The sequence below is a fragment of the Chrysochloris asiatica genome, unplaced genomic scaffold (genome assembly GCF_000296735.1).
Source record: "Chrysochloris asiatica unplaced genomic scaffold, ChrAsi1.0 scaffold00110, whole genome shotgun sequence".
Lineage (NCBI taxonomy): Eukaryota > Metazoa > Chordata > Mammalia > Afrosoricida > Chrysochloridae > Chrysochloris > Chrysochloris asiatica.
In genome coordinates, this window is record NW_006408628.1 from 6,211,511 (window position 1) to 6,238,001 (window position 26,491).

The window sequence follows — 26,491 nt, forward strand, 5'->3', positions numbered from 1 at the left end:
AGGTTGTTTGGATGAATCCAGAAATGACCTTGGACCTTTACTCAATAGTCAGATGACAGGTTCTCTCCTTCCCCACCACACCCCAACACTCATGTTTCTTGTAGCATCAAGAAATGTGGTGTTTTTTTGGTGTTTTTTTTTGGCTTTAACAAAACAGAAATGCATTCTCTCACAGTTTAGGAAGCTAGAATTCAAAATGCCAGCTCTGGAGAAATGTCCCTGTCTTTTTTGAGCATCTGTAGGTCGTGCATTCCTTAGAGAGTTCTATATGTCTTGGTATCAATCTTTTCCTGGATGGACGACCTTCACAGTGCAGGTACCCCACCTCCAAAGGACACACTCATTCCTGGCTTTTCTTCATTGATGGTAATAGGAACTTACTGAGTTCAGCTTGCTTGTTTAATCTCTTTTACATCTCAGAAGAGATTTACTCTAGATAAAAGCTAATCCTGTAGATGCGATCTGGTCAGCCCTGTGCACAATACAATGAAACACTGACTGGTCCTTCCTGATAATATGTTCAAAGTATGAGAAACGAAATCTCATTCTAGCTTGTAAGGAACATTCTGATGGTAATTATTCCAACACAGATGTGTTTGTTCTTCTGGAAGACTTTTAATATAGAAAAGGTTTTATAGCTTTTTTTCTCCTTTTCACATTCTCACTTATTCTCTCCTTGTGTCTTCTCTTCTGTAAAATTAATCATAGGGCTAAATCCAAGGACTGGAAGGGGCCTTGGGAGAGCATTAATCCAGCCACCTACTTCCTGGTATAGTGTTGTAGGATAAGCACTGGACTGCTAACAGCAAGGTCAGTAGTTCAAACCCACCAGTCACTCCTTAGAATCCCTATGTAAGGTTGCTATGAGTCAGAACCAACTCAGCAGTACTTAACACCAGCAACACCTTCCAGATAGTGGTCCCTCATGCCTTTATTAGGACTCTCTCTTTTGTCTATACAATTTCATCAGTCTCCACACCCTCTCATTTAAGCATCTCTGTATTTTGCTTATTATTGTTGTTGGGTTTCTTAGAGTCAGTTCCAACACATAATGACCCTGCACAGGTGTAACAAGGAGCGACTGGTGGGTTTGAGTCATTGACCTTGCGGTTAGCAGTCCAGTGCATATCCTATAGCTGTGCCTTATTTATTATTTTCCTGTTTTAATGTTTTCCTTCTTCCACCCAGAGCTTCCATTTCTCAGAGACCTACACATTGAGATAGATGCTTCCAGGACTTGGTGAAAAATGTTGAGCTCTCTTTTTGCAGGAGAAATATCTATAGACCCTTTTCTTGGAACAGCCAAGATTTCTAGAGTAAGATCTGATCATAAAGATACCTGAACAAAGACTGGAGGCTGCTAGTAGTAGTCTACTGATATAGCCGACTGGTTTTTAGGAGTCACTGACTACATTTAGGTGCTAACATGTACTGTGGTACAAGTCTATGGTGGTGTCTACCCAGATGTAAGAAGAGTTAGACATTTGTTACTGATCCTCTGGTGACGGGTTCTAAATTGAGTTATTCATTTACTTAGCTATTTATTTTATCTATCTACTATCTATTTTTGTTTTGTTTTGATGATCTTAAAAACTACAAGTTACCTCAGTGCTCTAAGCAATTGCTTCATCTTCTTTTGTGTAGTGAACAGACTTCCCTGAGCTCAGATATATGAAAATTTACATTCTCTTTGACACAGTGACTTAAGCAGACAGAAGGGTCAGTCCCTCTGTTCTCCTTGACTTGTATATATTTTTGAAAATACCTCTTATTTCATTTTTTTTTTTTTTTTAACTTATCTTCCTTTCCCTCTCACTTTGCAGCACTGGGCTGACCTTCCCTGACTATACTTAGCCCACTTTTGAGAAATAATTTTGTCCCCTCACCTCTCTAAAAGTGCCCTAACAGAGTTCTGAGAGAACATGGCTTCAATCTTTGTGGCCTTGGTCTTTTCTCACCTGCTGATAAACTGGGGCTCTGTAGCAGACCTCTCAGGAATTAGCACGAGCTTATAATGGTAAGAGGAATGGTGTCAGCAGACTGGTTATTGTTTCAAGAAGGACTGGGAAGTTGGAGTCTTTGGGTATAAGCAGAATGACCCTCTTCACTTTGGGTCAAACAATGAGAAGACCAAAAAAAAAAAAAAATCCACCTCATTGAGAGAAATCCTGGCTCTGTGGATGGGTGTGAGAAGTACAGCAAGATGAGGCTATCTCAGGCGGTGGGAGGGGGTATTAGGAGAAGTTCAAAGACTCCCTTCTAGAAAGCATCATTTCTATTTCAGATGTTACTTTAAAAAAAAAAGAAAGAAAAAAAGAAGAAGGCTACTGCTTAAAGGAAGGGCTCAATGTTTGACAACATAAATATGTGATAAATGAAATTATTTCTTTGATATTATCTCAACTTATCAATTTGAAGCAAGTACCTAGACACAGCATCATATAGCATTGTGACCCAAAGCAGACACCCTTCTCCCTCCTAAGTTACAAAGCTGAAAGAGTTGGATGTTATTCTGTGAACAAGTGAGGGGACATGGCAGTGGACATTTCTGCCCCTGCTGGGTGTGAGATGGGATGAATGCATTAGCTTTCTCATCCTGACGGTTCAGACAGGGAAGTCTGGAGGTATGTCTTGGATTGTCCTTTTCCCATGTGCAAGGAGTTGTGCTTTTCTTTATTTGTACAACTTGTTTTTCCTTGATTTTTGCTGTGTGTGGATAAGAAGTTGAATTATAGACAAAATAGTATGAGTTTCCACAAAGTTTTGCTTTCTGTGTCTCAGGTTCTGACCCAACTCTTTCACAATTTCCGAAAACATGAAGTGCTTTGGAAACACTGATTGGGATTCTGACCTGTTCCAGGAGGTGTCTGTGTTTGCAGATGAGACTCCCAGAGAACCTTTTTTCTAGATGCATAGTGCCTACGGCAACCCAACTTTACTTCTACCAAACAGAATGGAAGAGTTTATCATTAATCCAACCCCATCCTGAAAATTTCCAGAAGCGATTATGCTGAAATGGAAGAAAGAAGAACATCTGGAAGTTCTAGCTGTTTTCTTGGCCTACTTCTCTGAAGCGTACAAGGGGGCCTGGTTTACGTACTTTTCTGTCAGGAATTATTTGTTGATTTGAATTCCACGTATGCTGGATAGTTGCTTTATTCCTGCTGGAGATTCACCCCATTTAGACTTATGTGGTTTTAAGGATTTAAAAAACAAAACAAAACTTAGAGAGTGCCACCTCCAAAAAAATTTTTTTTTCCCATATGGGAACCAGTGGGCTAGCATGGTGAAGTGATTTACTGGAATCCTACAACCATTGTCAACACTGAAACTAGCACTGGAAGCCCTATGCCAAATGCAAGTCTGTACTCACTGGTCCATGAAGCCCTCTTGTCCAAACAGTATGTGATGGAGAGTCAGGTGTTGAGAAATGAGCCCAAGAAGGCCAGACTTAAACAGACTCTGCTGCTGTAATTTTTAATAAGTAAATACCAGCCAGTGACTCCTTGAAAGAGTAAGAGAATTTAGGGAAAGAGAAAAGATGTTCTCTCCCAGCGATGGGACCCTTTTGATTTGAGATACACTTACTTTCAATTAGGTAGAATTATAAACCTGGCACTCCCAGTTCACAGCTGCCTTATAAACTGAGTTTCCTTTGTTATATAGCAGAAGTGAATTACACATGTGTCTCCCATGTTTGGCCAGGGTGCTTGACTAAATCATTTCCTCCCATCTTCAGTGCCCATTTGAACTGTAGGATCCTGTCTGTCATCATCATTGATTATTGTATCATTTCTATTCACTTCTATTTCTATATCATTTCTATTCTCTTGATCCGATTGTGGTGGTCAAGTTCAAAGCTCAACTATTTCCTCTGGGAACTTTTTTGGGAGTAACAAGACTCTTTGGCGTTAGGTGAAAACTACTCTTCTCTCAGTCACTAGACTACACTCAAACATCAAAGTCATGGGCAAGAAGAGACTGTTAAAATGAAGGGCACTGAGCCCCAACCCAGCGAGTGTAGTTCAGTTGTTTCTGCCACTGTGCCAATCCATCTCACTGAGGGTTATCTTCCTTTTTCACTGACCCTCCAACTTTACTAAGTACCAAAGCGGAAGTTCAGTTTGCCTAGGTTATGTCCAGAAGTCTGTATTTTTAAGAAACTTTCCAGATGATTCAGGTGAGACTGTGATCTCTGGGCAACACTTTGAGAAAATGTACAACCTGTTCCTTGAACTTTGCCTATCGAAATTTCTTAAGACTTTGAGCATTTGGCAGTCAGCCCTGGTTCCTGAGCTGGACTGCCATTGAAACCTCAGCAGCATGTGTGTTCCTATTTGACTTGACCTTTTTCATGAGAAGCGGGTATAGTGATGCACTGGCTAGAGCACAGGCTGTGGAGTCACATTGCTTGGGTTTGACTTCTGACTCTAATACTTACTGGCTGAGTGTCCCTAGGCAAGCTCCTGAACCCCTCTCTACTTCAGCTTCCCTATCTGTAAAATGGGGATACTATTACTATCCACCACATAGAGTTATTGTAATGATTAACTGTTAATATTTGTAAAATGCCTAGAGCAATTCTTTCAATTTTAAGCACCAAATTAGCATTTGATAAGTAAAATAAATATCTCTAAAGTCAACCTATGATTTTTCAAAGAAGAGAGAGAAAATATCCAGTAGAGCAATTGTACTTAGTAGATGAGACTTTTCAAGTCAAGAGGGAAAATGCCTTGCTGAACACTACACAGCTAATCAGTGCATGGTGTGATAGTTAGAGTTTTGTGTCAATTCAACTGGGTCACGATACTCAGTGGTTTGGCAGTTAAGATGTAGGAAGTCTCCATGATGAGATTGCCTTTAAGCAGTCAGTCAACTGAGAGGAAGTTTCTTGGGGGTGTGGACTGCTTCCAATATATTGACTATTTGGGAAAAGCTTGCTTGTTTTCTGCTGGGTCTGGATTCTGCATCTGATTTTTCTTCCAACCTCTGGTTCTTTAGATTTGAGCCAGTGGCCTGATCTATCGCCTGCCAATCCTGGGAATCATCATCAGTCAGCCTGCCATCTGTCTGAGCTGCTGATCTTGGGTCATGGGCCCTGCAGCTATGTGAGTCAGAAGCCTCCAGGCTGACATCTGAGCAATGGACTTGGGACTTGCCCACCTCTATAACTGTGTGAGTCATTTTTTTTTTTTTACTAAAAACCCCTCTTTATACATACATACGTAAGCTTCACAGGTTTGCTTGTCTAGAGAACTCAGCCAAGGCCAAGGCTAAATATGGTCCTTCTCACTTTCAGGCTGCCAGTCTACACCTCTGTCTTCTTGTTATAATAAGCAGCACTTGTTGCTGCATAGCTATCTACATGAATAGACAACCATGCAGTAGTCTTCTCAGAAAAAAACCTGACTGCAAAGTCACTTTGAACTGCAAGGTCGGTGGCTCTAGCTAACCAGTCATTCCTCAGAAACCCTATACAGGATCACTATGGGTCAGAACTAACTCTATGGCACTTAACAACAACATAACAACTGGAATACCATTTTGATCCTACTCCAAACTCTTCTTCAATTAACAACTATCTTATTTCTACCACTCCCCCTTACGATATTTTATTCCTTCTCCATTGTCTGTGCAGGAAGGCTTGGCTGAGTCTTCTACTGTGGTAGATAGATAGTAGGGTTTTAGATCTATGTATCTCCTACTTTTTTTTTTTTTTTTTAAGATTTTATTGTGGATTGAGTGAAAGTTTACAGGGAATATCATCAGTTTTACATTCAACAAATCATAAAACTTGTTTCATCACAATGAATACATTCCCCTCCATGTACCATCAGTTAACAGTATTTCTCTCTATTCCCTTTAGCTCTTTAAAAAAACAAAAACAAAAACAAACAAACCAAAAAAAAACAACAACAAAAAAACCCACTGAGACATATATAATAATTTACACCACCAAAGGCCACATTCTGCAAGTCTACCTCCTGGCCACCATCTCTTAGTTCCTCTCTTCCCATGAATCTAGAGTCCTCAGCCACTCCCCTTCTCCATGTCCCCATCTCTGCCTCCATTTCTGGAGTCACTGCTTCTCTGAATAAGTTCCCACATTCCGCTTGTGCTCTTCTTCCTTGATAGTCCTAGGATCCTTTGTTTCTGGACTGTAAGATTAACTGTTCACCCATTTTTGTTACAAATGACAGTAGCAATTAGTCATGATAACAATTGCTCACTATTGAATCATAAGAATCTTATGGGGGATAAGATTCTTCTCAACGGATCCATCTAGACAAGATGACAACTATTCAGTGGGAATTCTTTCTTCCCCACACACTCTTAAATTAAACTCTTTCTTGAAACTATGTAAGCCAGTCACTTTGTGTCTTTATCGCCCCCTCCATTTTACATAGTCATTGTCTAAATTGCCCATCCCTATCTACCCTGTATACAAAGGGGATAGCATTGACACTTGATGTGAAAACTCCTTCCCTCTCTGTTGGTATTTAGAGTTACTACCTCCATAAGTATAGGTCAAGTTCATCAAATTGTAGCAATTTACCCTTGATTCCTTTATCAAAAAAAAATGTTTTTAATTTTCCTCTAGATGAGTTCTGATTATAAAACCATTGAGGCTAGGTCAAATGGGTACTATCAGCACATTTGGGTGTTGTTGTGCCTCTCCCCTCACTTCATATCAACTGGATGCTTCACTCTCAGTTCTGGACCTTTGTGGCTATGTCCTTGTCCATGGGCTCAGGTGTTCCCAGGTCTCACCACACATTGGACCAGCAACCCTTCCTCTTCTCTCACTCATCTCCAGGTCAACAGGAATCGATGGACCATGGTTGAACTCAGCCCATTTCTTCATTGCTGCCTTTCACCCTCTTCCACTCTTCAGTAGACCACTGTGGTCATCAGCAAGCTTACATGTCTGCTCATGTGTTCCCTTTGAGTTTCAGTCTTAGAGGAAGGGGGTTTATCCTGAAGAAACTTGATTGTTTGCCTTGATGTCTTTCCAGTGAACAGTTTGCTTATTCTTACAGTAGCTAGTCATGCTGACATCTTTGTTTGGATTTTTCCTGATGATCTTTCTTTGAAGATGCATCTTCTGTCACTCTAGCTGTTCCAGGCTGGTCTGCTTGTCCTTTCTAGTGGGAGTATCTCACCTCAGAAGGTTCTAGATGGGACTCAGGATTCCACCTAATGTCCTATACTCTGCAAAGGTTCCACAAGAGGTGTTTCACTGGGCAAGTTCTAGAACCCCTTTTAGGTATTCTAATCAGTTTTAGGCTGACGACAGGCTTACAAGTTTTTTGTAATCATGTTTCCCAACATTCCTTTCTATCCCACTCCAGTGTCTATTTTACAATAGTAGGCAAGGGAAAACAATATTCATAAGACAGTCAAGCATCTTAGTATTATTTCCCCTCTTCAAACTATGCCTAGATCCCTGTATCACAGAGCCCTGTTGTTCCAAGTTTAATCATACTTGACTATTTACCTCTTTTCCACTTAGCCCATGCAAAGCTGTCTCAGTGTTCCCCTATCTACCTTGTTATCTACCTGACCTTACCACCACCTAGATCTCTGTTCCTCTGTGTTTACCTTCTTTCATATTGTACTTGTTTTGATCATAGACTGACCTCCCAGATCCTCTGAATTTGTTCTTATAATTTTATTCTGTTCTTGACTTTTCCATTTGTTGATTGACTTCCAGGTGATGCTGACATGTATGTCAATCTCTGGTTGTTGTCAGTTTGTGTTGGTTCTCTGTCCACAGAACTCCCTTTAGGATGTTTTTCATCACAGGGTTGGCTTTGTCAAAATCCCTTAACTTCTGTTTATCCTGGAATGTTTTGATTACACCATCATATTTGATTGACAGCTTTGCTGGGTAGAGGATTCTTGGGTGGCAGTTTTTTTTCTTTCAGGGTTTTATATATGTCTCCCCATTACCTTCTTGCCTGCATGGTTTCTTTTGAGAAATCTGAGCTTAGTCTGATTTTCTTGCCTTTGTGTGTTATACTTCTCTTTTCCCTAGCTGCCTTCAGGATTCTGTCCTTACCTTTGATTTTGGAGAGCTTGATTATTATGTATCTTGGTGTTTTTCTTTTAGGGTCTATCCTTCCTGGGGTTCGTTGAGCTTCTTGGATGCTTACCTCTTTGCTTTTCAGGATGTGAGGGAAATTTTCTTCCAGAAGTTCTTCAACTCTCTCCTCTGTGGACTTGTGTGATTCTTCCTGTTCTGGAATGCTGATAATTCTTAAGTTATTCCTCTTCATGTTGTCCAGCATGAATCGTAGGCCTTCTTTAGATTTTTTAATCCTTTTTTGTGTTTGCTCTTCTATCTTAATAGTGTTGAGAGATTTATCTTCTAGCTCACTAGTTCTGACTTCCATTTCTTCAATTATACTCCTTTGCCCTTTCATTGACTTGTCCATTTCTGATATTCTATTATTAATTGTTTGGACCTCTTTCTATAAGTTTTGAATTGTTTCGAATGCTGTATCTATTTTATTTGATTGTTCCTGTAGCACTTTCCTGACTTCTTCCTTATTTTTCTCAACTTCATTGTAAAGTAATTTGATACATTTTACAATCATTTTTCTGAAATCCTTCTCAGGCATTTCCAAAGCCTGCCCTCCTTCCAGTATGGAGTGTAGGTCTACCTCCAGCTCATTCGTCTCAGTCGCTTTATCTTGTTTCTGGACATGTGCTGATATGGTCTTCTGTTTCTGTTTTTTTTTGGCATATTAAGGAGTTATCTGTGGCTTTAATACTTAGATGGGTGTGTATTTTGGTAGTTTTTATGTTTTCTGATTGCCTCTAGGTAGCTGTGATCAGGAGGTTAGCTTTCCTTTTCACTCTTCTTCCTGAGAAATTTCAAGATGCCTCTGTTGGTCGTTATGATGTAACTCAGGATTTAATTATCAGCCTGCTTCCTTTACAGTTTGCCTGTCCTGCTCCACAACCCCTGTTCAGGCCTTTTTCCTAGTGATAAACAGTTCAGGGCCAGCTATGGCCCTTTTGTGCTACCATTTGATTTTAAGTGGACACTGTCCCTTTAAAGTTTGAGGAGATCTGTGCGCATGCGTAATAGAATCCTCCGGGGTGGGGGTGGGGTTTCTGCTCAGTCGGACACCCCCTCTAATCACCAGAATGGAGGTGCACAGACAGTGAGGGGCCAATGAACAGATACAAAGAAAAGAGTGTCCATACCTTTATCTCCGCAGTTCTGTCAGGCATCTGTGGTGGCTCTGATCCTTCTCCCATTTGGTCTTGCCCAAGATGGCTGCTCAGGGAGCAGCTGAGCATCTTGGATTAGAAAGCACTGGATTTCTTGTTTCTGCTACAAACTCCACTGGCTGTAAGCCTTCCAATTTTCTAAATATTCCTTTATAAATGGTTCAGAGTTCTGGGATTATCCGCTGAGCTTGCTTGGTCCGATATTCTGTGTTATTCCTGATGGAGCTCCTCACTGCACTTCCACCCTATCTGCCATCTTGTTTGTTCTCTATAGCTCTCCTATTCTTGGCACCTTCTGTATTTATCCCCACCTGTTGTGTGGTGCTATAGGGTTAGCACAGGATCTCAAGGTTAGTTGAAACTCACCAGTTGCTCCTTGGAAATCCTAGGTCACTGTGGAACAGAACCCATTTGATGGCAATTAGCAGCAACAAAAAGCTGCATTATAATTCACAACTTTGTATGAGTTTTGCAGGAAGAGTCCCATATGTTGTGGTTGTTAGGTGTCATCAAGTTATTTCTGACTCATAGAGACCCTGTTCACAACAGAACAAAGCATTGCTTGGTCCTGCACCATCCTCATAAATGTTTGTATGTTGAGTCTACAGTTGCTTTCATTGTGTCAATCCATCTCATTGAGGGTCATCTTCTTTTTCACTGATCCTCCAACTTTACTAAGCATAATATCCTTCTCTAGGGACTGGAACCCCTATAGGAACCATATATGGCCTTTCCAGGTTACATCGTGGACTTTGAAAAGATTCTTAGTATCCATGTTTGAAAATCACTTGCCAGATCACTTTTGAATTGGTTGCTTATTATATCTTACCTCAGGTAACATATACTAGAATATCCTGTGTTTTTGGTTAGAAATGTGACCATTCTCCTAGTAGGGGTGGAAACGTTTTTTGCCAAGGTCCATTTGGGTATTTATAACATCATTCATGGGCCATGCAAAATTATCAGCTTATGAATTAGTCAGCGACATTTGGACAGGAGTCCTTGTGTGGTACTGTGGGTTAATGTGATGGACAGCAAAGTAGGTTTAAACCACAAGGTCAGTGGTTCAAGCTCACCAGTTGCTCCTTGGAAACCCTATACAGGGTTGTTATGGGTCAGAACAGACTCAATGACACTTAACAACAACAGCAACAATCTTTGGATAGCTGGAACTGCGGTTACCTTGGCCAGGCCAGACCAAATGACTTCATGGGCCTCATATGGCCTGTGGGATAGACGTTACCCACCCCTGTGTGGGCAGTTCAATGACTCAGAGGTCCTCATAGGACTATATCTTGGGATAGAGACCAATATGGTAGCACCAGAAACACGTGGCTATTGAATAATTTAACTGTGACCATACAACTGAGGAAGTCAATTTCTAATTGTATCTATCATTTTATTTCCTATCTGCTACTTTCCTTTGACCACCACTCATAGCTCTGCTACTGCTTTCTGACTGATGGAAGTAGTTGACCTGAAGACAACCAAGTAGGTGATATAGATAGGGCTGCTTCTGTCCATCTTGCTTTCCCAAACTGTATCCCCTGAACTCTCCTATCTTTCCTCTGGTTTCCTTCTTCAATGTCTCTTATGTAACAAATAGTTTTGTGTTTTTACTATTGATCATTCCCTCTTTTAGGCACTTTCTTTCTTACTCTTTCTTTTTATAAAGAAGTCTTTTTTAGATTTACTGCTGGCATGGATTAGAATGCTAGGGGTGCAGAATGAGCTAAATGAATCTGGTCCTTGACCTTCTGTAATTTTTCTCAATGGATAATCTAGATGTGAATGAATGTAAAGGAAATTTATAGATAAGTAGTCAAGTTTGAAAACTCCAGCACCCAAATCTATGGGGTTGTCCAAGGTACAACAACTGGTCTCTATTTACCTTTAGCTCTACAACAAGGAGACTCAAGAATTGGTCTGCGTGAGCTATTAGGAAACTGGAATATTAATCCTTATTATGCTATGAATCCACTTGCTCTTGAGCTTTGTCCTCCCATCAGTTGAGAGGGTTGAGATAGAAAGTCTCTAGGAGTCCCTCTGGCTCCTGCAAGCCAAATCTCAATCATTCTAATCATGGACTGTTTGGACCTTCAACGGCAAAAGCACAAAGGCACACCCACCTGGATTGGAGAATGTTGAAGTCACAGATCTGCAATCTCGTCCTATAGGGAATGAGGCCATCCAGCAAGCTCTGTGACTCTGCTATAACGTCATCTCTAGTTAATGTCCTTCTTCTTAGTAGCAATGCAAGGTCTCGTTGTCACCACAGCTTTGCTGGGCCAAGTGCATTCATGTTCTGAAACCATTTGAAACATTTATCAAATTAATTTCCAGAATATGTATTCCCATTTTTATTCTCACAACCTTGTATACCAGTTGCTATTGAGTAGATTCTGCATCATGATGACCCCTAGTGTATCACAGTAGAACTGAGCACTATAGGGTTTCAGTGGCTAATTTTTCAAAAGTAGACCTCCGGTTTTTCTTCCAAGACACCATTGGGTAGACTTGAATCTTTTCCGTTAGCAGTCAAATGTATTAACCATTTGCACCACTTAAGGACTCCAGCACCTTGTATGGTGGTGGTGACGGTGGTGTGCTGTGGAGTAGTTTCTGACTCATAGCTATCCTGTCTTGGGTTTTTCAGGCTGTAAATATTTACAGGAGCAGAAAGCCTCATCTTTCTTCCAGGGAGCAACTGGTAGATTTGAACCGCTGACCCTGCTGTTAGCTACCTAAATGTGCTCTATCAGAGCTCCTTGTAACTATTGTATGGAAGATCTTACTGTTATTTCATTTTGCTACTTGTGACTTATAAATGAGGTTGGATTTTTCCTCCATGTGTTTATCGTCAACGTTTATTTCATATCTTTTGAATTAATTGTGTCTTTTGACCAATTTTCCTGAATGCTTTTCTTTAATACTTTGTCAGATCTCTTTACATTTAAGTATGTTAACCCTTTCTTGTCATATATTTGCAACCATTTATTACAAAAGTTTTTCCCAGTTTGTAATTTACCTTTTAATTTAACATATGGTGTGGTGCTGTGGGTTAATGTGCCAGACTACAAAGTCTTTTGAACTGCAAGGTTGGCGGTTTAAGCTCACCAGCTGCTCCTCGGAAACCCTATACAGGGTCACTATGGGTCAGAACCAACTTGATGTCACTTAACAGCAATAACAACAACTTTTGATTTATAGACATTAATAGTTTTTTAAGGTTATATTTACCAAACTTCTCTTTATTGTAAAAATCCTTACTTGTACTTTTGAAACACCTTCCTCCCTTTTAGTTAGATAATCTTATGTACAGTAATTATTTATTTTCCTCTTTAATCCATTGGATTTATTTTGGTATGTGGTGTGAAGCAAGAAGTTAAATTCTTTTTTTCTCTGAATAATCAATGATCTCCCACACTGTTTATCAAATTATCTATTTTTTTCCTTACCTCTTGCCCTCAATGTATTCTATTGTTGGCATCATCAGAGAAAAGTTGTCATTTGAAAGTCTTAAAGGCAAAATTATATCGCATCAATACATCTTGAATTCTGTATGGTAATTAGGATAGGTGGAAAATCTGATGAAATGGGGTGGAAGTAAAATGAATTATCATTAAATATACGTAATACCAAACTTTTATGTTTAAACTGAAGAATTCTGTTAAAAATGAAATATTTCATGTACTCAGTTGGAAGTTTGGTTGGGAGTAGCTGGCTGGTCGAATGGATTTCATTACAAACATCTATCTTAAAATCTCTAGGGCAAACACAGGGTACACACAATAGGTGAGTAGCACATATTCTCTGGGATCAAGGAAATATTTTAGTGTTAACTAGATGTTTATCTCTACACAGGCAAATGGACCGTCCCGTCTGCTTGTGGTTTGGGTAATTTCTTCCTGACGCAGATTCATTCCTTTTATTCTGGGTGGGCAGTGTGGGGACCAAGTAGTTTCCATGGGCACACAAAGTCCTCCAAGGGGAGGAAAGTGACTCTGTTGGTTTGCCTGGTCAGCCACCCCCTTCACAAAGCAGGCTGCCAGCTGCTGCTCTGATTAAATTAAAATTCCCTTTTCAGGCCACATGCTAACCATGGCATGGTCCAGACTCTCCTAGATTCTTTCTTCTCAAGGAGGTAGGCCTCAGAATGACATCTGGGCCAGGCAGAAGACTTCTAAGTCATTAGAGTTCTTCATTCTGAGCCACTGAGGGTGTGCCCTGTGTTCTTTTGAGGTTAGAATTTTCTTTAATTAAGGGAATAAAATAACATTCAACATACTCTTCTTACCCAACACATGTTCTGAGGGACTCCAGGAAACCCCCCTGGCTATTAGGACAAAGAGTCAACAGAGACTTTTCAGATGATTTAGTTAGTGTCAATTGGCCACCCTGCTGGTTCTTCCCCTGAGAACACCTGCCCCTTTTTAGAAGCTATTACTTTTCTGTCCAACAGCCTTGAGTGTGTTGATATCAGTCTAGACTCTGGTTTGCATTGTGTTTCTTCTGTCCTAAAGAAAGTAGGAAACTTTGAATTATGAGGGTTAGGATTGGTGGTGAAAGAACCCCTAGACCACAGATGTTTAGCTCAGAAAGTGCATCCTGCTTTGCTTAGCCTGCTCTTTGTGTACATTTTCCTACTTGCCTCCACCCTCCCATTTATAACAGTGCCCCTCCCTTCCCTTAAGACATATTCAAAACTCTTCCCAAGTTAACATCAAACAAGAGAATGTTCCATTTGTCTTTCTCATGCACACACCCTCCCTGACCCAACATTATATGCTAAAATCTAGAGAAATTGCATCTATTTTGCATAATGTCTTAGACTTATTATTTTTCTCTGCGGAAGCTCCTTGACTACAGGGTCAAAACATAACCTCTTCCTTCAAGCACACGTCATAGTGTCCAGTTTTGATAACCTTAGAATTTTTCCTCCTTGAAAGTACTTTAATTAAATTAAAATAAAAAAAAAATAGCAGAATCATCTATTATAGTATAGTTACAAACTTATGTAAATTCAACATGATTAAAAAAATTTCTGACCCTTATACTTATTGGGATTCTGAAAAGCTCAGTGGTGAGGATTAGGAAGGATTGGAGAAAGCTAATACTAGCCCTAGTGTGGCACAGTAGGGTAAGCACTGGACTGCTAACTACAAGGTTGGCCTGCTAATAGCAAGGTTGGCAGTTCAAACTCACAAATCACTCTTTGGAAACCCTATATGTTATTGTTGTGATGTGCCGTGGAGTCGATTCTGACTCATAGAGACCCTGTACAGAGTTTCTGAAGCTGTAAATCTTTACGGGATCAGAACACCTCATCTTTCTCCCACGGAACGGCTGGGCTGGTAGTTTCCAACTGCTGACCATGAGAGTAGCAGCCCGATTCATTATAGGATCACTATAAGTTGGAACCAACTCGACACATTTAGCAACAACAACAAACAAAACAATCAGGATTCATTGGATTGTAAGTAACAGATGCCCACATTGAACTAGTTTAAGCAAAACAAGATAATTAATGGCCATTGAAAGTGGCAATTTGAGTTTTGTGGTTGGTTTGGGGCACAACTAACTATAGAGTCTTCACTCTCTCTGTTTTCCTCTGTGAATATTTTCTTCATTCTTGGGCAGACTTTATTCAAGTGAACACAAGCATGCCTTTCAGAAACTTCATACCATGGCTTCGAAAACCCTCTTAGAATGAGAGTAACTTCTCAAAGGACCATCAACAGCCCTAGGGAAGGCTCCACTGGTCTCCTCTGAAAATAATCACAGTGACTAGTAGAAGAGGACTTATTTTTAGTCCATCCTTACCAAAGTGCCTATCCCTAGAACCAGGCATTAAGACCAGCCTCTCTCCAACCATGTAGACCAGGGATAAGAGAAGGATGGGGAACCAAAGGCAAACAAGGTGAGGACCACTGAACAGGAAGACTAAGTGATGTTTTCCTTAACAGATGGGAAGTGAGTAATGGCTGAGGAGATGCCTTATTCTGCTTTGGATGAGTTTGATATCACTCTTTTCCTTGGATAAGCAAATAAAGCCTCTGGAATAAATGGTGTTGACTTTGGGAGCTAGAGGTAAATTGGCAATATGGGTGTGATTGGGTCAGAATTCAGTCTCATTCCTCTTATGACTTCTACCATCCCTCTGTCTTAACTAAATCATGTCCAACCTTCTTCCCTTTCCTTATTTACTGTGCAAGTCCCTTGCTGTCCAGTTTCAAGTTTCCCTTCTAAAATTGGAGAGAATAAAGCTTATCCCTCAAAAAAAAAAATAATAATAATAATTCCTGAGAATATATATAAGGAGATAGGAGAAAGAAGGCTTAGAAATTTGAGTCCTCCATGAATAGGTATGTGATTTTGGCAAGTTATTAACCTTCTGTGATTCACTTTTCTCTTCTTTAAAGTGAGAAGATTAATAGTAATTACATCACAGAATGACATGAGGATGAAATGTATGAATACTTAAAGTATGCCTAAGACATAGTAGAGTCCTGATGTGATGCTGTGGGATAAAGCACTGGACTGCAAGTTCAGTTTGAACAGCAAGCTCGGTGGTTCAAACTCACCAGCTGCTCAGAACTGACTTAGTGGCACTTAACAAAAACAACAAAGGATATAGTGAGTGCTTGTAGAATCAGCTACTGTTGCTGTAGTTGGATGCTTTCTTTTAGTCATCTGGCGTTTACTCTTTGATACACTAATAATCATTTTTTATGTGGAATTAGAAAGATCTATACGCATTCTTTGGTGTTAACTTTTATCTTCCCTAAAATACCTAGCTCATGTTCTCAAAAACGGTTTGTTAATTCTAACCCTTCTGATTGATTGGACCATAAAAAACAAGCATCAATAACAATGGTAACCACACTAAGATCGAGACATTAAAAATAAATTAAAATAGCTGTTAAAATGCTGCTAAAACAAAACTCACATCTCACGAGACACCTTTGAAATATGTCCAGAAATGTTTAAATGAGGCCCCTTTCTTGAACATTCCTGTGTTTTTCAACTTCTTTTCTATTGCTAGTATCAGAAAACTGGTTACCGTCTATGGATATAGTCACATTTGTTAATGCCCTTCACAAAATGAGGTAACTTGAAATTAACATGAGATGGAATCTGAGTGGTGTTTCAAGCTATCAACTCTCCTGAATGTGGAATTGCACTTTTCCTAGTTCTGCCTGGGACTGGGTTTCCTTTCCCATCGCCAAGTCATGTTATGGATTCATAGTTCGCTTATAGTTAATGAAGTCCTAAATCATTTTCATATAAACCATTGAAAACTATTTTTAGAATTCCAGTTACAACTCTAAAGTCTTCTTTCTTACCTAATCAATGTTACCTTCTGGGATAAATATTGAAAATCCTTCAAGTGCAGATTAAGGGAAACCTGATTCTAGGCATTTGATGTTGATTAAATATACCACCGTTTATTTATTTATACTGAGTGAGGAAGTAGAAGGAACAGTGAAGGACTGAGCATCGAGCCAAACAGTTGTTATGCCATGAAATGAGGTTTTGTCTATTTTGAAGGCTTTAGGGGGTCATGAACAAATGTTAACCAGCCTTTCAACTTGGGAAGGTAGGGAGACAATTGCTTCAACTCAGTGGGTTGAAAATTGTATAGAGCTGTTGACAGGATTTTATGGCATATATATTTTGCTATTATTTTGTGGGGACTTCAAGCTACCAATGTTCAATCTACCAACCTCATATTTTGCATGAGTTGATGAGTTTCCATGTAGGAACATTGCTCTTCCATGAATAAATTTATGCTTATCTGAGACACAATCATTGTTTGGTACAATCATAGCAGATATGTCCTTATGGTGAATTATATTAATTGTCCAAAGTCTGAATTTCTTTCATTTGACAAAAAGGAAGACATTTCAGAGTTGAGCTATTTCTCCATTCTTAAGCAATGGATTGGCCAGTGGCAGCATTAATGGACTCAAGCGTGGCAATAGTAGTGAGGTTGGCCCAGGATCAGGCAGCGTTTTGTTCTGCTGTGCATAGGGTCACTATGGGTAGGTACTGACTCAATGGCACCTAACAACAACAACAACAAGCATCTCCATGGAATATAGAACTGGTGATTTGCTTCCATAAAGATTGTTGTCCTTATGACAGAACGAAACACTGCCCAATCCTGGGCCAACTTCACTACTGTTGCCAAGCTTGAGTCCTTCGATGCTGCCACTTGGCCCATCCATCTCATTGGGGGTCTTCCGCTTTTTCTCTGACCCTCCACCTTACCAAAAATGATATCTTTCTCCAGTGACTGGTCCCTCCTGACAATATGTCCGAAGTATGAAAGACAAAATTTGGCCATCCTGCCCTCCAAGGAGCACTCTGGCTGCACTTCTTCCAATCTGGATCTGTTGGTTCTTTTGGTAGCCCATGGTACTTTCAATACCATAACTGAAAAACATCAATTCTTCTACGGTCTTCCTTATTCACTGTCCCGCTTTTGCATGCATATGAGGTTATTGAAAATACCCTGGCTTGGGTCATAAAGATTATAGTCTAGAAAACCCTATGGGATAGTCACATGGAATTGTTATGTGTAAAATACACAACAACAGCAATGGAACTGATGTATTGAGTTGCTTTAGTATCTAGTGCTCCTAGATACTAACATCTAGAAGCTCTACAAGTGGAAAGCTTTAACAAACAGAAATGTAGTTTTTCATAGTTTAGGAAGTGAGAAGTCCAAATCCAGGGTGCCAGCTCTAGGGGAAGGCTTTATCTCTCTGTTCACTTTGGGGTAAGGGTCTTCTCCTTTCAACATCCGTGGGCCAGGGTTCCTTCGAAATCCCCATGTGGCTTGGTATCAATCTTCCCTGGATGTAGGAGCTTCTCAGCACAGGGTTCCTGTGTCTGAAGGACATAGTCTGCTCTTGACTCTTCTTTCTTGGTGGTGGTTGGGTCCCCCTTTTCTCTATTTCCTTCTCTCTTCTTTTATCTCTTACAAGATAACAGGCAATGTAGGCTACACTCCAGGGAAACTGTCCTTTACATGGAATCAGGGCTGTGACTTCAATATTTGGTTGATCATATCACAGGGGATGATTATATCATTCTATAACCACCAAACCACTGAGAACCATGGCTCAGTCAAATTCATGCAGACTTGGTTGTTGCTGTTGTTGTTAAGTGTTGTGGAGTCAGTTCTGAGGAGTGGCTGGTGAGCTTGAACCACCGACCTTGCTGTTCAAACCGACCTTGCAATCCAACACATTAACCCACAGTGCCATGCCAGGACTCCGATATATATTTTAGGGGGACACAATTCAATCCTTGACAAAAGTCAAACGTTAATTGCTCTTATGATACAAAAACCATCTTTTTAAGGATTTTGAATATCCATCTCATGACTCCCCATTATATCCTTTAAAATTTAACGAAACATACACTGTCATAAATCACATTATCCTAACATGCCATTAACATTATGGCATTCTTGAAATCTACCTGTAACTTATTAAAACACATGCATTGGTCTGACTAGACATTTTCTCATTGACTACATTCTGATTTTCAGTGATCATCAACCATTTTGTAAAGGCTCCTCAATCACTTGTTTAGTTTCTGGAAAATAATTTTGTAGCACATTACTGATGTAATGTTGATGAGTTTCCATTTAGGTATATTGCTGTTCCTAAATAAATCTATGCTTTTCTAAGAAACACAAACTGGTTTTATGAATAATTTTATTTTTATTTCATAAATTGGGAAACATTTCTCTATTTTCATTTTTAAGTCATTTCTTTCATTCTCTAAAATTATTAAAAAATACTTGACAGTGGATCTGAAAATGTTTCTTTTGTCTATTGTCTCATTTTCTAGTTGTTAATATCATCAGTCCTCAATACTAGTATCCTTCTTGCACTTGTTTTGTCCCTGTTCCTGGGTCACTTAGCACTGCTAGAGAAAGTAATGGGTGTTGATTCACTGATGTACTCACGGTATCTCACTCATTGCCTAGCCTTAGCAGGGGCCCCTCTGGTACTACACTACTACCACTGACATTCTAGAACACATAGTCCTTCCCCTCCACTAGTCCCTAGTCCAACCCTTACTCCACTGAGCTTTAGTAGATTGCATTGCTCAACTTGACTGTGGCAAAGAGGTTGGGTGCCTGCGCTGCCAAGCCTTTCTTCCTCTCCACTGTATTTTCTCCCTGTGATAAGAGAGGAAAGACAAAGAGGAAATGCTGTAAGTCCCATGACTCAGAAGGTTGACAATGCAAATTTCCCTAATCACATCCCAATGCTCACTCAAACATCTACAAACCCACTACTACTTCCATGTGAGTGTACATATGCCAGGCATCCAGAAACAACTGACCATCTGTGGAAAAGGTCCAGACTTTACACTCTGCCCTAGAGAAGAAATGTTTTCTTTGAGTCATCTAGAATTTACTCTGATACCTAATACTGATAATCATTTTTTTTAAAGTCCAACATTTTATTAATTAACAAAATGGTTGTTATTAATGGTAAAAGAAAAAGTAGAGAATACAATGTAGAAACCAGTTTTATAAGGAGATGGCCGTGAGAAAAAGCAAAGAACACTTTGGTTGTTGCCATTGCAAATTTAACTCCAAGAGAGAAGAAAATAACTTATAATGAAAATGAAGTTTCATTTTTTAGCTACTTGTGTGGCCAATCTATCAGTTTCTTCATTGCCTTTGATGCCTGGATGAGAAGGAACATACTCCCTCTGAATATTCATGTTTTGGGAAACTCGATCAATCTTCTCAAAATCATTCCTGTTAACAACATGTCTTCCAGAGGCTGTTCTCCATCTGTTTTGTTTCCAGTTACCAATCTGTCTGTCATGTCTTTAATAACAAACTTGCTATCGTTTTCAATGGGAAGCCTATTGATATTCTGACTCTTTGATTATTCAAATGCTTTGTGGGCTGCCCTCAGTTCTGCCATTTGGTTTTTCTGTCTTCCAGAAACCCTTTCACTTAAATTTTGTGGGTTGTTAGGTCCCTGATAAACTCCATATCCAGCTTGTGAGCTACTTTTACCATTATTTATGCAGTTACAATCAATACAAACAGTTGGAATGTTTTCTCCTGCACCAAAGCTCTGTCCACTTCCGCCCCTGAGGTCATATCAGACTTTCACCAAGATCAACCAGTGATGTCCTAGTCCCTGCATTCTACAGTCCTAATAATACATTTTGTATGTGAATTACAAATATTCATATAGTTACAAATAGTGTAGTTTTTTTTTCCTTCCCGTAAGTTGTTGCTGTTGTGAAGTGCTGTCAAGTCGATTCTGACCCATAGTGACCCTGTATAGGGTTTCCAAGGAGCAGTTGATGAGCTTGAACCACCGACCTTGCAGTTCAAACAACTCCGCAGTCTGACACATTAGCCCACAGTGCCACATCAGATGACTTGCATGTTGTTGTGATTTTGGAAACTATGCTACCGGTATTTTAAATACCAACATGGTCACATATGGTGGATAGGTTTCAACTGAGTTTACAGATGAAGACAGACTAGGAAGAAGGAGAGATGAATGACTGCCGAATATTTAGTCACTGAAAACCTTATAAAAAGCAGTGGAACTCTTTCAGATGGACAGAATACTGAATATTGAAATATGATGAAGAGCATCAGAATACTGTCAGATATAGTGCTGGAAAATGAGCCCTTCAGGTAGGAAGGCACTCAAAATAGGACTGGGGAAGAGCTGCCTCCTCAAAGTAGAGTTGACTGTGATAATGCAACTGGAAACCTTCATAATGCCTATGAAACCTTCATTTGCTGATGGGGCACAACTCAATATGAAGAGAAACAGCTATAAACATCCATTAATAATCAGAACATGAATTGTACAATGTATGAATCTAGAAAAATTGAAAATTGTGAAAAATGAAATAGAACATTTAAACATAAATCTCCTAGGCATTAGTGAGCTGTAATGGACTGGTAATAGCCATTTTGAATCTGACAAATGCATGGTTCACTATATCAGCCATGACAAATTGAAGAGGAATGGCATCACCTTCATAACAGAAAGAACATTTCAAGATCAGTCATGAAGTACAATCCTGTCTGTGATATGATAATATCCGTATGCCTATAAGGAAGACCAATTAGTACCATTATTATTCAAATGTATACACCAACCACTAAAGCCAGTGATGATGAAATTGAAGAATTCAACCAACTTCTTCAGTTTGAAATTGATCAAACATGCAAACAAGATGTACTGATAATTACTGACAATTGTAATGCAAAGGTGGAAAACAAAGAAGAAGGATCAGTCATTGGAAAATATGACCTTGGGGATAAAAATGATGCTGGAGATCACATGATATAATTTTGCAACACCAATGACTTCTTTATTCCAAATACCTTTTTCAAATAACATAATAGATGACTATATACATGGATCTCACCAGATGGAGTACACAGAAATCAAATTGACTACATCTGTGGCTTTCCACAGATGGTGGAAAAGCTCCATATCATCGGCCAAAACAAGACCAGGGACAGACTGTGGAGCAGACCATCAATTGCTCATATGCTCATATGCAAGTTCAAGCTGAAGATGAAGAAAGTTAAAACAAGTCCACAAGAGCAAAACTATGTCCTTGGACATACCCCAACTGAATTTAGAGATCATCTCAAGAACAGATTTGTTGCATTAGACACTAAAGAGCAAAGACCAGAAGAATTGTGGAATGACATCAAGAATGTTATACAAGAAGAAAGCAAAAGGTCATTAAGAAGGCAAGAAGGAAGGGAAAAATCAAAATGGATGCCAGAAGAGACTGTGAAACTCCAGCAAAGAGATGCTGAAACAAATGGAAAAAATGAGGAGGTAAAAGACCTGAATAGAAAATTTCAAAAATCAGCTTAAGAAAACAAAGTAAAATATTATAATGAAATATGCAAACACCGGGATTCAGAAAACAAAATAGGAAGAATATGGTCAACATTTCCCAAGCCGAAGGAACTGAAGAAAAATATTTAAGCCTCAACTTGCAGTATTGAAGAACACTATGAGTTAGAACCAACGCCACAGCATTTAACAACAACATGGGTAAAATATTGAATGATGCGGAAAGCATCAAAAGAAGATGGGAGGTCTACACAGAGTCACTGTACCAAAAAGAAATGGCTGATGTTCATCCATTTCAAGAAGTAGCATATGATCAAGAGCCAACAATACAGAAGTCAAAGGTGAATTGAAGATATTGGCAAATAACAGTGCTCTTGGAATTGATGGAATACAAATTGAAATATTTCAACAAACTGATGCAGCACTGGCGGCACTCATTCATTTATGCCAAGAAGTTTGGAAGACAGCTAGATGTCCAATTGATTGAAAGAGATCCATATTTGTGCCCATTCTGCAGAGAGGTGACCCAAGGGCATGTGGAAATCATCAGAGACTATCATTAATATGACATATAAGTAAAATTTTGGTAGAGTTAATTCTGATATGGCTTCAACAGTACATTGACAGAGAACTACCAGAAGTTCAGGTCAGATTCAGATGAGGATATGAAATGAGGGATATCATTGTTTATGTCAAAAAGGTCTTGACTGAAAGCAGAGAATACCAGAAAGATGTTTACTTGTGCTTTACTGAGTATTCAAAGGCTTTCGATTGTGTGGATCATGACAAACTATGGACAACATTGTGGAGAATGAGTATTCCAGAACACTTAATTGTGCTCATGAGAAACCTGTAAATAGATTAAGAAGTAGTTGTCTGAACAGAACAACGGATCACTGAACAGTTTAAATTTAGGGAAGGTGTGCGCCCGGGTTGTATTCTTTGACCATACTTATTCAATTTGTATGCTGAGTTTATAATCCGAGAAACTGGATTATATTAAGAGGAACATGACATCAGGATTGGAAGAAGACTCATTAACAACATGTGATATGCAGATGACATGACGTTGTTTTCTGAAATGGAAGAGGAATTAAGATATTTACTGATGAAGACCAAAGCCTTCAGTATGGTGTACCTCAATGTAACGAAAACAAAAATCCTTACCACTGTACCAATAAATAATATCAAGATAAATTGAGAAAAGATGGAAGTTACCAAAGACTTCATTTTGCTATGATTAACCAGCAACATTTATGGAAATAAATCAAAGGACTGTTGCATTAGGCATCTGCTACATAAGACCTCTTTAAAGTGTTTAAGAGCAAAGACATCAGTTTGAGGACTAAGGTGTGCCTGACCCAAGCCATGGTTTTTTCAATAACCTCATATGCATGGGAAAGTTGGACAGTGAATAAGGGAGACCAATAAAAATTGGTGCATTTGAGTTACGGTGTTTGGAAGAGAATATTAAAAATACCATGGCCTGCTAGAAGACCAAGCAAACCTGTGTTGGAAGAAGTACAGCCAGAAAGCTCCTTGGAAACCAGGATGGCCAGACTTCGTCTCTCCATTTTTGGACATATTATCAGGAGGGACCAGTCCCTGAAGGACATCATGCCTTATAAAGTGGAGGGTCAGAGGAAAAGAGGAAGACCCCCAGTCAGATGGATTGGCGCAGTGACAGAAACAATGAGCTGAAGCTTAGCAACAATTGTGAGGTCGGTGCAGGACGGGCAGTGTTTTGTTCTGTTGTGCACAGGGTCACTATGAGGCAGCACTGACTAGATGGTGCCTAACAAAAAACAGCAACAAAAAACCTAGCCCATGGTTTGTTGATTTCAATCCTTATGATTGATTTAAACAATAAATTAAAAACAGAAGTAACAACAACTACAGCAACACAATCAAGACCGATACGTAAATGATTAGGTGCTTTTGACGCATAGTAACTCTATGGACAACAAAACAAACACTGCTTGGTCCTATACCATCCTCTTAGTTGCTGCTACTGTGTCAATTCATTTTGTTTGAGCTTTTCCTTTGTGGTTGACATTCCACTTTACCAAGCACAGTGTCCTTCTTCAAGGACTGGTCCCTCCTGATATAGCCAAGGAATGAGAGACAAAGTCTCTCCATCATCACTGCTAAGGAAAATTCTGACTCTACTTCTTCCAACATAGACCTGTTTGTTCTTCTGGCAGTCCATGGTACATTCAATAACCTTCACAAACCCTATAATCGAGTCGGTTCCGACCCATAGCGACCCTGTGTAGGCTTTCCAAGGAGTGGCTGGTGAGCTTGAACCGCCAACCTTTTAGTTTAAACTGGCTGTCATCCAGCGCATTAACCCACTGCACCATACCAGGACTCCAACCCCATAATTGTTGTTGTTGTAGTTAAGCACTGTGGTGTCAGTTCCGACTCATAGTGACCCTGCATAGGGTTTCTGAGGGTTTAAATCTTTACAGGAGCAGAAAGCCTCACCCTTCTCCCGCAGAATGGCTGGTAGTTTCAAATTGCCGACCTTAAGGTTAGCAGCCTGATTCGTAAACTCCTTAAGCCCATAATTAAAGGGGCATCAATTCTTCTAGAGACTTCCTTATTCACTGTCCAACTTTCACATGCATATGAGGCGATTGACAATATCATAGTTTAGGTCAGGCACTCTATAATCCTCAAACTGTTCACAATTGTTCTTGAACACTTTATAGAGGCCCTTTGCAGCAGATTTGCCTAATGCAGTAAGGCTTTGGATTGATTGATTGATGACTGTCTCAGTGAGTGTTGATTGTGGATCCAAGCAAAATTAATTCTTTGACAACTTCATTCCTTTCTCCATTTATCATAATGCTATTTAGTGGTAGAGTTGTGAGAATTTTTGTTTTGTTTACATTGATGTGCAATCCATGCTGAAGACTGTAGTCTTTAATCTTCATCAGTATTTTAAGTCCTCTTTGCTTTCTATTAAGTCTTAAGCAAGTAAGGTTATAGCATCTGCTTATCTCAGGTTGTTTATGAGTCTACCTCCAATCCTTTATGCCACATTTTTCTTCATATTATCTGCCTCTTAGATTATTTGCTCAGCACACAGACTGAATAAGTGTGATGAAAGGATATAACTCTGGTGTATACCTTTTCTGATTTTAAAATGTTCAATATCTGCTTGTTCTTTTGCAACGACGACCTTTTGTTTTATGTAAAGTTTCCTCATGGGCATAATAGGTGTCTGGAATATCTATTCTTTGCAATATTATCCATAGCTTTTCCAGATACACATAGTCAAAAGCCTTTGCACAGTTAATAATAAATCACAAATAAACATCTTTCTGGTATTCTCTGCTTTTATCCAAGATACATCTGATGTCAGCATTGATATCCCTCATTCCATGTTCTATTCTGAATGCTACTTGAATTTTTGACAGTTCCTGGCTGATGTACTGTTGCAGCCATTTTTGAATAATCTTCAGCAAAATTGTGTTTATGTGATAATAATGAGATTGATCAATAATTTTGGCACTCAGTTGGGTCACCTTTCTTTGGAATGGACACAAACATAGTATCTTTCAATAAATTGACCCAGTAGCTGTCTTACAAATTTTTTGGCATAGAGGAGTGAGCACCTTCAGTGTTACATCAGTTGGAAGATTCCAATTCGTATTCCGACAATTCCTGAAGCCTTAGTTTTGCCAATTGACTTCAGTGCAGCTTGGACTTCTTTCAGCACCTTCGGTTCCTGATCATATGCTGCCTCCGGGAATAGGTGACGCTATGTAGATCTTCTATTTTCTTTTGATGCTTTCTGCATCGTTCAGTATTTCCTATAAAATCATTCACAAGTCAAGGCTTGAATTTTTCTTTGGTTCTTTAAGCTTGACAAAAGCTGAGTGTGTTTTTCCCTTTTAGTTACCTAACTCCAGGTCATTGTGCATGTCATTAAAATACTTGACTTTGTCTTCTTCAGCTGCCCTTTGATTTTATCTGTTAAATTCCTTTACTTCCTCATTTATTCCAGTTGCTTTAGCATCTCTACACTGGAGAGCGAATTTCAGAGTCTTTTCCGACATTTGTTTTGACTTTTTCTTTCTTTCCTGACTTTAAAATGACCTTTTGCTTTCTTCCTGTATGATGTAAATCACATCATTCTACCTTATCTGATCTTCGGTCATTTGTGTCTAACGTGTCATATCTGTTCTTCAGATGGTCTCTAAATTCAAGTGGGATATGTTAAAGGTCACGTATTGGCTCTTATAAGGAGCTCTGGTAGCGTAGTGGTTACGAATCGGGCTGCGAACCTTAAGGTCAGCGGTTTGAAACTATCAGCCGCTCCGCGGGAGAAAGATGAGGCTTTCTACTCC